The sequence below is a fragment of the Astyanax mexicanus genome, chromosome 1 (genome assembly GCF_023375975.1).
Source record: "Astyanax mexicanus isolate ESR-SI-001 chromosome 1, AstMex3_surface, whole genome shotgun sequence".
NCBI lineage: Eukaryota > Metazoa > Chordata > Actinopteri > Characiformes > Acestrorhamphidae > Astyanax > Astyanax mexicanus.
In genome coordinates, this window is record NC_064408.1 from 3,315,394 (window position 1) to 3,323,243 (window position 7,850).

A 7,850-nucleotide genomic window follows, 5' to 3' on the forward strand; every position below is an offset into this window, starting at 1 on the left:
CAAGTTCATATTCATAAAGTTTTAAGAATTCAGAAATCAATATTTGGTGGAATAATCCTGTTTTTTAATCACAGTTTTTTATGCATCTTGGCATCATGTTCTTCTCCTCCACCAGTCTTACACACTGCTTTTGGATAACTTTATGCTGCTTTACTCCTGGTGCAAAAATAAAATTCAAGCAGTTCAGTTTGGTGGTTTGATGGATTGTGATCATCCATCTTACTCTTGATTATATTCCAGAGGTTTTCAATTTGATAAAATCAAAGAAAATCATCATGCTTAAGTCCCATCTTAATTTTATCTTAATACAGTATATCAAAATCCCCAAACAAACAACTCATAATCATCAGATTATCACAGATATTATCAACACATGACCTCACAAAAACAGATCCATGGACACTGGCAATGTAAATCTACTTTTATAGTGTTTACACTTTTAATAGTAAAGAGAATACAGGGTCACTACTTTTTACACTAAAAACTACATAAGATTGTGTCATATTTTTATCATAAGGCTCGTAAACCACGTTAAAACTGGTTTCATCTTATAAAACTCAATCTGTAACCGAGCTACTGATTTTTTTAAAGGCTGCCCTTCTGATCTCTTGCAATAAAATTACGAATACTTTTAACTTTTATGTGTTCTTAAAATTGTTCTTAAATGTGTCATTTTTATATAGATGCTCATAAACCTTGTAGGCTGACCTTCTGAACTCTTACAGTCTGATAGCAGGTTAAAGCTACGGTGAAGTTAACATCACTTTTAAGTATGACAAGTGATCCTAATTTTTTCTTAAGAGAGTAGTGATTATAGAAATAGCTAATTTAGTTAAAAATAGATAAAATAGTTGTTATTATTGTGATCACAATAAAGGCTGACCTTTTGACCTCTTATAGTGTGAGAACAGAGTAAAGCTACTGCAAAATTAATATCAATTTTAAGAATGATACCTGTTCCTAAAATTGTTCTTAAGAGAAACATTCTAAACAAAAAATTAGAAGCCCTTTTTCGTAAGTAGTAATTACAGAATTGACTAAATTAGTTAAAAATTGCTGATACTGTTTTAACAACACTTAAAACTTTACAAATATGAACTTTTTACAATATTTGAGGTCTGAAACAACAACACTTATTTTTCCTAAGAGAGTAGTAATTATAGAATTAGCCAATTTAGTTGAAAATAGTTAAAAATAGCTAAAGAATAAATAAAATCGTGTTGTTTTATATCATAACTACCACAATATAGGCTGACCTTCTGACCTCTTAAACGGTGAGAGCAGGGTAAATCTACTGTAAAATTAACATCACTTTTAAGAATACTAACTATTCCCAAAATAGTTCTTAAGAGAAAAAATCTGGACAAAAAAAAAGAAAAGTACATTTTCTCAAATAGTAAATACAGAGTTAGCTTAAATAGTTGAAGAAAAACTGAAAATTGTTAAAAATAGCTAAAAATACATAAAATTGTGTTCTTTTTTATATTACTAGGGGTGCACAATATATTGATTTGACATTGTTATTGCAATGTGATATTTTATAGGCTGACCTTTTGACCTCTTACAGTGTGAGCGCAGGGTAAACACTTTTAAGAATACTAACTATTACAAAATTCTCAACAAAAATATTATAAAAGTCATTTTTCATTAGTTAAACATTTTTGATACTGTTTATTACACATTTCATTATAATAAAAAATATGTAAAATTGTATATTATAACTAGAGCTGAACAATATAATGGTTTAGCATTTTATCACTATGTGGTAATTTTATAGGCTGACCTTCTGACCTCTTACAGTCTGATAGCAGGGTAAAGGTACTGTAAAATCAACATAACTTTTAAGAATGATAACTGTTTCTAAAATTGTTCTTAAGAGAGTAATAATTATAGAATTAGCCAATTTAGTTGAAAATTAAAAATAGGTGAAAATAGTTTCAAATTGTTTAAAATACTTGAAAATAGTTCAAAATAGCTAAAAATAAGTAAAATCGTGTTGTTTTATACTATAATTAGGGCTGTGCAATATAATGTTTCAGCATTGTTATCACAATATAGGCTGACCTTCTGACCTTTTACACGGTGAGAGCAGGGTAAAGCTGCTGTAAAATTAATATCAATTTTAAGAATACTAACTATTCCTAAAATTGTTTTTAAGAGAAACAAATCTGGCCAAAAAAATTAAAAGTAAAATTTCTCAAATAGTAAATACAGAGTTATCTAAAATACTTGGAAAAAAATAGCTTAAAATCCATAAAATTGTGTACATTTTTATATTATTAGGGGTGCACAATATATTGATTCAGCATTATCGTAATGTGATATTTTATAAGCTGACCTTTTTTAGAAAAAAATTAGAAGTGGTTTTAAAGAATAAAAATAAAATACACTTCTTGGTAATTATTTGTACTATTAGAAAACAATTAGCGGGATTAGCTAATATTGTGCTTATTACACTTTTATTAATAATCAGAGTGGAGTGTGAGGCGTTGTTCACTTTTATTAATAATCAGATTCGAGTGTGAGGTGTTGTTCACTTTTATTAATAATCAGAATCGAGTGTGAGGCGTTGTTCACTTTTATTAATAATCAGAATCGAGTGTGAGACGTTGTTCACTTTTATTAATAATCAGAATCGAGTGTGAGGCGTTGTTCACTTTTATTAATAATCAGAATCGAGTGTGAGGCGTTGTTCACTTTTATTAATAATCAGAGTGGAGTGTGAGGCGTTGTTCACTTTTATTAATAATCAGAGTGGAGTGTGAGGCGTTGTTCACTTTTATTAATAATCAGATTCGAGTGTGAGGTGTTGTTCACTTTTATTAATAATCAGAATCGAGTGTGAGGCGTTGTTCACTTTTATTAATAATCAGATTCGAGTGTGAGGTGTTGTTCACTTTTATTAATAATCAGAATCGAGTGTGAGACGTTGTTCACTTTTATTAATAATCAGAATCGAGTGTGAGGCGTTGTTCACTTTTATTAATAATCAGAATCGAGTGTGAGGCGTTGTTCACTTTTATTAATAATCAGAATCGAGTGTGAGGCGTTCACTTTTATTAATAATCAGATTCGAGTGTGAGGCGTTCACTTTTATTAATAATCAGAATCGAGTGTGAGGCGTTGTTCACTTTTATTAATAATCAGAGTGGAGTGTGAGGCGTTGTTCACTTTTATTAATAATCAGATTCGAGTGTGAGGCGTTCACTTTTATTAATAATCAGATTCGAGTGTGAGGCGTTCACTTTTATTAATAATCAGAGTGGAGTGTGAGGCTTTGTTCACTTTTGTTAATAATCAGAATCGAGTGTGAGGCGTTCACTTTTATTAATAATCCGATTCGAGTGTGAGGCGTTCACTTTTATTAATAATCAGAATCGAGTGTGAGGCGTTGTTCACTTTTATTAATAATCAGAGTGGAGTGTGAGGCGTTGTTCACTTTTATTAATAATCAGAGTGGAGTGTGAGGCATTGTTCACTTTTATTAATAATCAGATTTGAGTGTGAGGCGTTGTTCACTTTTATTAATAATCAGAATCGAGTGTGAGGCGTTGTTCACTTTTATTAATAATCAGAGTGGAGTGTGAGGCGTTGTTCACTTTTATTAATAATCAGAGTGGAGTGTGAGGCGTTGTTCACTTTTATTAACAATCAGAATCGAGTGTGAGGCGTTGTTCACTTTTATTAATAATCAGAATCGAGTGTGAGGCGTTGTTCATTTTTATTAATAATCAGAGTGGAGTGTGAGGCGTTGTTCACTTTTATTAATAATCAGAGTTGAGTGTGAGGCGTTGTTCACTTTTATTAATAATCAGAATCGAGTGTGAGACGTTGTTCACTTTTATTAATAATCAGAATCGAGTGTGAGGCGTTGTTCACTTTTATTAATAATCAGAATCGAGTGTGAGGCGTTGTTCACTTTTATTAATAATCAGATTCGAGTGTGAGGCTTTGTTCACTTTTATTAATAATCAGAATCGAGTGTGAGGCGTTGTTCACTTTTATTAATAATCAGATTCGAGTGTGAGGCGTTCACTTTTATTAATAATCAGAGTGGAGTGTGAGGCGCTGTTCACTTTTATTAATAATCAGAGTGGAGTGTGAGGCGTTGTTCACTTTTATTAATAATCAGAGTGGAGTGTGAGGCGTTGTTCACTTTTATTAATAATCAGAATCGAGTGTGAGGCGTTGTTCACTTTTATTAATAATCAGAATCGAGTGTGAGGAGTTGTTCACTTTTATTAATAATCAGATTCGAGTGTGAGGCGTTCACTTTTATTAATAATCAGAATCGAGTGTGAGGCGTTGTTCACTTTTATTAATAATCAGAGTGGAGTGTGAGGCGTTGTTCACTTTTATTAATAATCAGAGTGGAGTGTGAGGCGTTGTTCACTTTTATTAATAATCAGAATCGAGTGTGAGGCGTTGTTCACTTTTATTAATAATCAGAATCGAGTGTGAGGCGTTGTTCACTTTTATTAATAATCAGATTCGAGTGTGAGGCGTTCACTTTTATTAATAATCAGAATCGAGTGTGAGGTGTTGTTCACTTTTATTAATAATCAGAGTTGAGTGTGAGGCGTTGTTCACTTTTATTAATAATCAGAATCGAGTGTGAGGCGTTGTTCACTTTTATTAATAATCAGAGTGGAGTGTGAGGCGTTGTTCACTTTTATTAATAATCAGAATCGAGTGTGAGGAGTTGTTCACTTTTATTAATAATCAGATTCGAGTGTGAGGCGTTCACTTTTATTAATAATCAGAATCGAGTGTGAGGCGTTGTTCACTTTTATTAATAATCAGAGTGGAGTGTGAGGCGTTGTTCACTTTTATTAATAATCAGAGTGGAGTGTGAGGCGTTGTTCACTTTTATTAACAATCAGAGTGGAGTGTGAGGCGTTGTTCACTTTTATTAATAATCAGATTCGAGTGTGAGGCGTTGTTCACTTTTATTAACAATCAGAGTGGAGTGTGAGGCGTTGTTCACTTTTATTAATAATCAGAATCGAGTGTGAGGAGTTGTTCACTTTTATTAATAATCAGAGTGGAGTGTGAGGCGTTGTACACTTTTATTAATAATCAGAGTGGAGTGTGAGGCGTTCGTTGTTCATTTTATTAATAATCAGAGTGGAGTGTGAGGCGTTGTTCACTTTTATTAATAATCAGAGTGGAGTGTGAGGCGTTGTTCACTTTTATTAATAATCAGAGTGGAGTGTGAGGCGTTGTTCACTTTTATTAACAATCAGAGTGGAGTGTGAGGCGTTGTTCACTTTTATTAATAATGAGAGTGGAGTGTGAGGCGTTCGTTGTTCACTTTTATTAATAATCAGATTCGAGTGTGAGGCGTTATTCACTTTTATTAATAATCAGAGTTGAGTGTGAGGCGTTGTTCACTTTTATTAATAATCAGAATCGAGTGTGAGGCGTTGTTCACTTTTATTAATAATCAGAATCGAGTGTGAGGTGTTGTTCACTTTTATTAATAATCAGAGTTGAGTGTGAGGCGTTGTTCACTTTTATTAATAATCAGAATCGAGTGTGAGGTGTTGTTCACTTTTATTAATAATCAGAATCGAGTGTGAGGTGTTGTTCACTTTTATTAATAATCAGAGTAGAGTGTGAGGCGTTGTTCACTTTTATTAATAATCAGAATCGAGTGTGAGGTGTTGTTCACTTTTATTAATAATCAGAATCGAGTGTGAGGTGTTGTTCACTTTTATTAATAATCAGAGTAGAGTGTGAAGCGTTCGTTGTTCACTTTTATTAATAATCAGAGTTGAGTGTGAGACGTTGTTCACTTTTATTAATAATCAGAGTGGAGTGTGAGACGTTGTTCACTTTTATTAATAATCAGAGTTGAGTGTGAGGCGTTGTTCACTTTTATTAATAATCAGAGTGGAGTGTGAGGCGTTGTTCACTTTTATTAATAATCAGAGTGGAGTGTGAGACGTTGTTCACTTTTCTTAATAATCAGAGTTGAGTGTGAGGCGTTGTTCACTTTTATTAATAATCAGAGTGGAGTGTGAGGCGTTGTTCACTTTTATTAATAATCAGAGTGGAGTGTGAGGCGTTGTTCACTTTTCTTAATAATCAGAGTTGAGTGTGAGGCGTTGTACACTTTTATTAATAATCAGATTCGAGTGTGAGGCGTTGTTCACTTTTATTAATAATCAGAGTGGAGTGTGAGACGTTGTTCACTTTTATTAATAATCAGAGTGGAGTGTGAGACGTTGTTCACTTTTATTAATAATCAGAGTTGAGTGTGAGGCGTTGTTCACTTTTATTAATAATCAGAGTGGAGTGTGAGGCGTTGTTCACTTTTATTAATAACCAGAGTGGAGTGTGAGGCGTTGTTCACTTTTATTAATAATCAGATTCGAGTGTGAGGCGTTGTTCACTTTTATTAACAATCAGAGTGGAGTGTGAGGCGTTGTTCACTTTTATTAATAATCAGAATCGAGTGTGAGGAGTTGTTCACTTTTATTAATAATCAGAGTGGAGTGTGAGGCGTTGTACACTTTTATTAATAATCAGAGTGGAGTGTGAGGCGTTGTTCACTTTTATTAATAATCAGATTCGAGTGTGAGGCGTTCGTTGTTCATTTTATTAATAATCAGAGTGGAGTGTGAGGCGTTGTTCACTTTTATTAATAATCAGAGTGGAGTGTGAGGCGTTGTTCACTTTTATTAATAATCAGATTCGAGTGTGAGGCGTTGTTCACTTTTATTAATAATCAGAGTGGATTGTGAGGCGTTCGTTGTTCACTTTTATTAATAATCAGAGTGGAGTGTGAGGCGTTCGTTGTTCACTTTTATTAATAATCAGATTCGAGTGTGAGGCGTTATTCACTTTTATTAATAATCAGAGTTGAGTGTGAGGCGTTGTTCACTTTTATTAATAATCAGAATCGAGTGTGAGGCGTTGTTCACTTTTATTAATAATCAGAATCGAGTGTGAGGTGTTGTTCACTTTTATTAATAATCAGATTCGAGTGTGAGGCGTTGTTCACTTTTATTAATAATCAGATTCGAGTGTGAGGCGTTGTTCACTTTTATTAATAATCAGAGTTGAGTGTGAGGCGTTGTTCACTTTTATTAATAATCAGAGTGGAGTGTGAGGCGTTGTTCACTTTTATTAATAATCAGAATCGAGTGTGAGGCGTTGTTCACTTTTATTAATAATCAGAATCGAGTGTGAGGCGTTGTTCACTTTTATTAATAATCAGAATCGAGTGTGAGGTGTTGTTCACTTTTATTAATAATCAGAGTGGAGTGTGAGGTGTTGTTCACTTTTATTAATAATCAGAGTTGAGTGTGAGGCGTTGTTCACTTTTATTAATAATCAGAGTTGAGTGTGAGGCGTTGTTCACTTTTATTAATAATCAGAGTGGAGTGTGAGGTGTTGTTCACTTTTATTAATAATCAGAATCGAGTGTGAGGTGTTGTTCACTTTTATTAATAATCAGAATCGAGTGTGAGGTGTTGTTCACTTTTATTAATAATCAGAGTAGAGTGTGAGGCGTTGTTCACTTTTATTAATAATCAGAATCGAGTGTGAGGTGTTGTTCACTTTTATTAATAATCAGAGTGGAGTGTGAGGCGTTGTTCACTTTTATTAATAATGAGAGTGGAGTGTGAAGCGTTCGTTGTTCACTTTTATTAAAAATCAGAGTTGAGTGTGAGGCGTTGTTCACTTTTATTAACAATCAGATTCGAGTGTGAGGCGTTGTTCACTTTTATTAACAATCAGAGTGGAGTGTGAGGCGTTGTTCACTTTTATTAATAATCAGAATCGAGTGTGAGGAGTTGTTCACTTTTATTAATAATCAGAGTGGAGTGTGAGGCGTTGTA